At 40.4% G+C, this 7,743-nt stretch overlaps 1 protein-coding gene across 1 annotated transcript in view; it reads left to right on the forward strand.

The window, feature by feature from the left end:
* The window catches only part of LOC126979478 (G-protein coupled receptor dmsr-1-like), a 416,322-nt gene that overhangs the window by 196,911 nt on the left and 211,668 nt on the right, over positions 1-7,743 (forward strand). The window lies entirely within an intron of this gene.

Below are 7,743 nucleotides of genomic sequence, written 5' to 3' on the forward strand. Positions count from 1 at the left end.
CTTTTTATCGTGTAGAAAATTGTCCAAATACTGAAAAAAAAGTGTTTGTGTCAGCTCCGACGCACGACGTGAGTTTACTCCTCAAGAATGATTGTCTTTGAACAGGTACTAAACAAAATCAAGTCCATTGGAGTCGGTTACAAACGGACATACAGCAGAAGCTAATAAAAGCGTATTAATTAAAAAATTTGGCCGAACAAAACTCCATTTAAAAAATTCTATAAAAATCAAATAAATCCTTAACGCTCAAAATGTGTCAGTACTCTAGTAGTAGCGTCTCAGTAGTACGCGGAACTCAAAATTCCAATTTTAAAAGGTCCATCAAGGAAGTTACATTGGATGAGTAGGTTTTACTCTCCATATTTTTCTCATACCGGGCGCCTTATATGAAAATCGATTCTTAAACTCCAAAAAGTAGTCCGTTGGAGCACTGTATGGCGAATACGGAGTGTAAAGAATGGTTTCTAATTACAGTTCCTGTATAGTTAAAACGGTTTCTCGTGCTGTTTGAGGTCTTGAGTTATCATGGAGCAATTTTGGTGAAGATTGATTCATGAATCGGGGCTGTTTCGCTGCTAGTTTTGCTATCATTGTTCGGAGATCAGCACAGTAGACATCTGCCGTTATTGCTTGACTAGATCGGAAAAAGCTGAAGCTTTAGAGACTGAGCGTTTGTACGTTGAATAAAACAACTGCATGAGTGTATATATATCGGTATTCCAAAATATATTTATACAAAATCATAGGCAGCCTGGCGCAACTATGTAGTAAAATTGAAAATGTATGAAATGCGTACTAAAAATAATGGCGGCAAACTCTGTCTCGCTCTAAGATATATTCGACTCTTTTGTTTGTTTTGGGTTGAGTGTGATGGGACATGTCATTCATTCAAAATAAGAGTGACTGTTAACAATTTTTGGTACGATATTTAAAAGTATAATACTATATTGTCATTGGGACACGAATTGTCGTTTTCTTTACCTTAGTCGTGTATTATTCAGGGTAATTTGCGTAACTATTTGTAGAATAAATGCGTAAGACATTTTTAAGCTAAATGTAATAAAAAATCTTGTAAAATATGTGGTTTAAAATCTGGCCAGTCTGATGGGAGTAAGAGAATTATCATTGCTTAATTCCCTTTGGATAAAGAAAGGTTAGCACCAATGAACAAATATTAAGCTAATAAAGAATGTTTAAAATGATTTAAAGTGATAGAGTTTTGATTTAATTCATTTAGAGTAAAAATTATAATATTATAATCTATCTGTAGTGCATGATACTTGTAGCTGTAGGTACAACCAATAATATCAATTAATAGAAAATATGTCTAATATCTAACTTGTAACGTAGCATTGTAGATCGTAGAAATAGTAATCGTGCATAATAACTGTAATAAGCGTATGCTGAAAGATTCGTTCTGAAAAGAACATTTTATTTTATATAACGTAATATTAGCTATGATAAGAATCATTTCATAATGCTGTACATCAACTCATAGAATCATACATATCACCAGTAATAATCTCATCAATGTACGAGCATCGTCACGTTCTCTCGACGATCGCAGATATACTCACGTGATCAGTCTTATTCTCCGCGTTACACAACCGCACAGCAAGGCCGAGTGGACTCGACTGACGAGTGAAGCCTCGGGGTCGATCGCTATTGATGCAATTTTAATCAATGAGCAACAGGTTAGGTGCAATTTGCTCATTGACATCGTATGATCGAGGTTCGACGCGAGTTTACACAAACTGCGATAGCATTAGTTTTAGAGCGAGATAGAACACATAATATTATTCTCAATTCTTATTGAATGAAACGTTTTACTTTTGGTTGAAATGTAAGCTTTAGTATTGGTGTGTATATTCTGAACTTGTAAATATTTTTTAAGTAACGATTGTAATTGGGTAACTAGTTTTAAGGATTTTGTATATACACTGGCCTTCAAAAGTAAGTATCACACTTTTAAAATTGGGATAACGTTTTAAGTTCACAAGATATACTTTCGTAATAAAAAGGACTCCAAAAAGAATTTAATTTTGTACATAAAAACTTTATAGTCGGTAACCTTCTTTTAAGAATTGGCTGAAAAAAAACTTCAAAAACAAAACCTTTTCAAAGTGGACGTTTCCGAATTACAATTTTACCTTTCACATTTTTCTTTCTGTTTTAAATTTTTTTCAAGATTGATGAGTCTTGTTTTAAAAATTTATGCTAAAAAGCACATAACATTTATTTATCATGCCTCTTTCAGTTGAAGAATGTGCTAGGATCATGGCTTTTCTGGAACTAGGCATCAGTATGCTTCGCACTGCAAGAAAGGTGGGTGTGACGGTACGAACGGTCCAGAAGGTAAAGCAAAGGTACGAAGAGACTGGACACCACCTGAGGAGACCTTGTAATGGCAGACCCAGGTGTACCAGTGCCCGAGAAGATCGTTATATTATTTCCACTGTGTCAAGAAATCGCCACCAAAATGCAGTTGAAATCCAGCAACAGCTACTTCAGACCCGGACCGGAGGGACTACATTAGTGACAGTACAGTGAGAAGAAGACTTGCTGAAGCAAATTTGAAACCCCGAAGACCAGTGAGTGGCCCTAAACTCGAGAGACAGCATCGAGTAGCGAGACTGCGATACGCCCGTGAACACATGCAGTGGGATGAAGAAGAATGGTCAAGAATTTTGTTTGCAGATGAGTCTCGATTCTCCCTTTACACTTCTGATGGAAGGCGAAGTGTTTACAGGCGACCTGGTGAGCGATACCTTCAAGCCTGCATCTCAGAAAGAGTCCAATACGGTGGAGGCAGTGTACATGTATGGGCTGGTATATCTTCAGAATGTCGCACAGAGCTAAAATGCTAGCCATAGAAAATGGCACCCTCACTGGGCAAAGATATGCTCAAGAGATTCTCAATGAGTATGCAGGGCCGTATTTAGCAAATATGGGTGGATCGATGCTGATGCATGATAATGCCCGGCCACACACGGCTCATATCGTACAAGAGTATATTCAGGAGGTCGGTATCAGCGTGATGGCTTGGCCATCAAGAAATCCTGATCTCAACCCGATTGAACACGCCTGGGATGAGCTTGGGACCTACTACCCTCAGGGCACTAAAGCAGGCCCTGGTAGAAGAATGGGAAAATATTCCCCAACATCGGCTCCGAAACCTAGTGTTCAGTATGCCAAACCGGCTCGAAGCTGTAATCAGAGCTCGAGGAGGCAATACCAGTTATTAAAAATTAAATAACATGTAATACATTTTAGTTGATTTTTTTTGCACTAAACTAAAAATGTCTATTTTCATTGTTTTATCTTTTTTAAGTTAAAAATGTTACTAATGTATAATTTTAGTTTGTAAGAATTAAAGCCTTTAAAATTTTGCAACAAAACGTTTTTAATCTTAAATCTCTACCTTCTATAGTTAAGAAAAAATAATTTGAAAAGTGTGATACTTACTTTTGCAGGCCAGTGTATATCATGTAACTTTTTAATAAATCAATACCTTCCACATATTCCTCACAGTCAAGCAGTTATTTTATTTAATCGCCAAACGTTCAGTCTTTAAAGTGGTGACCCCGAACCTGAACACCGACGAAAGGAACCCGAACAAGAACACCGACGGAAGGAACCCGAACAAGAACACCGACTTAAGGAACCTGAACAAGAACGCCGACGGAAGGAAGCCAGGAAGCCCGAACAAGAACGCCGACGGAAGGAAGCCAGAACAAAAGAACACCGAACCTCTGCCCGGCTACACATTGAAGAACAGCTTCACCAGCTCGCCGAAACGACGAATCTGTTCGACGAATCTCTGCTCGAGGAATATCAACCCGACGAAGAAATGGAAGACACAAACCAGGCTCAGCCACTCCCAGCGCAAACCACGACAGAAATCTCCACCATTTCACTCTCGATGCGCATACCACCATTTTGGCGGGAAAATTCGCGATTGTGGATCACAGCTTTGAAGCCGCCACCGATGATCTCAAGAGGAGTCAAGCCCAGCTGACACAGATGGTGCTCGTCCAATTAGAAAAGGCTGACATCGAACAAATCTCCGACATCCTATTTAACATGTGTATGAAGAATCCGACAGCCGCAAGTTCCAGAAGCTACTCGCCGAGATGGAGCTCGGAGACCAGAAGCCTTCACAGCTACAGCGACGCATGCGTAACCTTGCAAGGGACAAGGTTACCGACTCCACCCTCCGCATGATGTGGAGTAAGCTCGCCGTCAGCGAGTCATTCAGCGCGAAGTCCACGCTGGAGGAACTAGCGTTGCTTGCTGACACGATGATGGAGCAAATCCAGGAGGTAGCAGCCGTCTTCAGCCAGCCACCAGCCGTCTCCAGACAGCCACCAGACGTCTCCAGCCTGCCACCAGCCGTCTCCAGCCAGCCACCAGCATCAGGTCCAGAATCATCGACGTCAAATCAGGTAGATCACACACAATTCCTTATTAACGAGATACGAAAACTATCACTAGAAGTCGCCGAACTCAAGTCAAGGCCATCTCAACACTATCATCGCCACCGATTTCGCTCGTCATCTCGCAATAGAACTTCGTCACAACACAGTTCCCGCACACTCAATAGCTCACCAACACTTTACTGCTATTACCATCGCCGATTTGGTAGTGAAGCACGACGTTGTACTACGCCCTGCAGCTTCAAGAAAGAGCCATCGGGAAGCTAGAACGGACGTTAGCTGCGGCGGAACCCGGCGTCCTTCACTCTTCATACCGCCTTTTTGTCACAGACAAGAAAACAAAGATGTCATTCTAAGTAGATACCGGTGCTAATATATCCGTCCTACCAAGAAAACTAGGCCTGAAAGCAACGCCTCTACCATTTAAATGGTACGCTGCAAACAACACAACAATATAGACTTATGGTGAGAAAAGATTAGAACTCGATCTCAACCTCCGTCGACCATACAACTGGAAGTTTATTGTAGCTGACGTCACGAAACCAATATTAGGTGCCGATTTTCTCAATCACCATCAACTTATCTTACTTAAAAAATCGAAGATTAATTGATGCCGTCACAAGTCTTAAAGTCAACGCGCCAATAATGTCAACGACCTCACCCACAATACGAAGTATCGATATACATGCCCTGTACCACGTGATACTCGCCGAATTCCCCGGTACCACGAGATTAACATCGATGCAATTATCGCCAAAAATTTACGTGGAACATTATATTGAAACACAAGGACCTCCATTACATTGCCGTGCTCGCCCCATTCCACCTCATCGTTATGAAATATTGAAGAAAGAATTCGAAAACATGATGCAACAAGGACTCTGCAGACCGAGTAAAAGTCCATGGTCTTCACCACTCCATATAGTACCTAAGAAGAATGGCGATATACGGGTATGTGGTGATTATAGACGATTGAACAGCATAACCAAACCCGATCGTTATCCAGTGCCGAGAGTCAAGGACTTCACTCATCATCTGTCTGTCAAAACAATATTCTCCACAATCGACCTCAACCGCGCTTACCAACAATTGAAGACCAGGGAACAGGACATAGAGAAAATAGCTATCATCACACCAATGGGTTTATTCGGATTTCTTCGCATGTGTCCTGGTCTGAAGAATGCGGGAAAAACATTTCAGCGATTTATTCACGAAGTGCTGCGTGGATTAGACTACGTTTTCCCATTCATCGATGATTTGCTCATAGCCTCAGCAAACGAGACTGAGCATTGCGATCACCTAAGAACACTTCTTAGAAGATTGGAAGAAAACGGTATCACTATCAACCCCGCGAAGTGTAACTTAGGCAAAACGGAAGTCAAATTTCTTGGATACATCGTATCAAAAAACGGAATACAGCCACCAGAGGAGAAGATTAAAGCCATTACCGAATATTCAAAACCGAAAACTATAGAAGGTTTAAGACGATTTCTAGGCATGTTAAATTTCTATCGTGACCACATACCGAATGCTGCATCAATATAAGCTCCGCTAAACGCTTACCTACACCATGTCAAGAAACGTGATAAAACAATAATTGAATGGACCGACTAAGCATCACAATCATTCGAAAAGTGCAAGAATAGTATATCCAAAGCTACCTTACTCGCTCACCCATCACATGATACCCCATATCGCAATATTCTGCGATGCGTCTGACAATGCAATAGGTGCCGTCCTACAACAATACATCGAAAATAATTGGCAACCCCTCGGTTACTTCTCAAAGAAATTCTCAGAGGCGGAGAAGAAATACTCAGCGTATGACAGAGAACTCTCAGCCGTCTATAATTCAGTGAAACAATTCCGTAACATGTTTGAAGGACGTGAATTAATTATATTCACAGTTTACAAACCCCTCACATTCACTATGAATAAAACACATACTGCAAACGAAACGCCACGCGGAACGCGCCAATTATTATTCATCAGTGAATTCACAACCGATATTCGACACATCAGTGGAAAAAACAATATTATTGCCGACGCATTAAGTCCAATAGAAACAATAACAGTGTCACCTACGATCGACTACAGCAAGATTGCAACCGCACAAGAGAGAGACAGCAGCATAACACAACTCATTCAACAACCAAACTTAACCTTCAAGAAAATAAATGTACCTAACACGAACCTAGAATTATATTGCGAAACATCAACAAGTCATGTACGTCCTTACATACCTACAGAATTCTGCAAACAAATTTTTAATAGTGTACATAATATTACTCACCCAGGAATACGAACATCACGTAAATTAATATGTCAAAAATTCTTTTGGCCATCAATGAATATCGACATGGGGAAGTGGAGTAAAACTTGTATAAATTGTCAGAAAAGTAAAATACAACGCCACACAGTCAGCAAAATTCAATGTTTTGACGCAAGCGATCGTTTTCAGCATATACACATAGATATTGTTGGACCTCTACCTACCTCTGCTCAAGGACATCGTTATCTGATAACAATTATCGACAGACATACTGGTTGGCCTGAGGCAATCCCTAGCGACAATATTACAGCCGAGACAATTGCAGATATTATATACAATCACTGGATCTCAAGATTTGGATGCCCAGCGACACTAACAAGCGATCAAGGTCGACAATTCGAAAGCTCTCTGTTTACCAACCTCATTAAAAGTATGGGAAACGGAAAGGTAGAACGCTTTCATCGTTGCTTGAAGACAGCCCTTCGTTCAAGGTTAACGAACACCTGTGCATGGGTCAATGAACTACCAACCGTATTATTAGGCCTGCGCGCAGTCCTACGATCGGACACAGGCGTTAGCGCCGCCGAACTAACATACGGCTATAACCTTCGTCTACCAAGTGATTTCTTCGACATAAACACACAAACATCATCTACCTCATTGGATCATACCTACGTTGATAAATTACGTACCCATATCGCAGCTAATAAACCACACTCACCTACTTCACATCGTAATAACAAACACATATTTGTTCATCAAGACTTACATACATGCAGTCATGTGTTTATTAGAATAGATTCAGTAAAACCACCATTACAAACACCATATGAAGGACCGTACCGTGTTATCAAACGAAGCGGTAAAGTTTATACCATTCAGTTACCAGGTCGACAAACAAACATATCGATCGACCGTTTAAAACCTACAAATTTATTAAATGAAACTGAAGAAAACAATACATTATATTCATTACCTTTACAAGTTACCAAAAACCTTACCGATACCATACCTAACAAACATACCACCAATACC

This window comes from Leptidea sinapis, chromosome 3, assembly GCF_905404315.1.
Source record: "Leptidea sinapis chromosome 3, ilLepSina1.1, whole genome shotgun sequence".
Taxonomy (NCBI): domain Eukaryota; kingdom Metazoa; phylum Arthropoda; class Insecta; order Lepidoptera; family Pieridae; genus Leptidea; species Leptidea sinapis.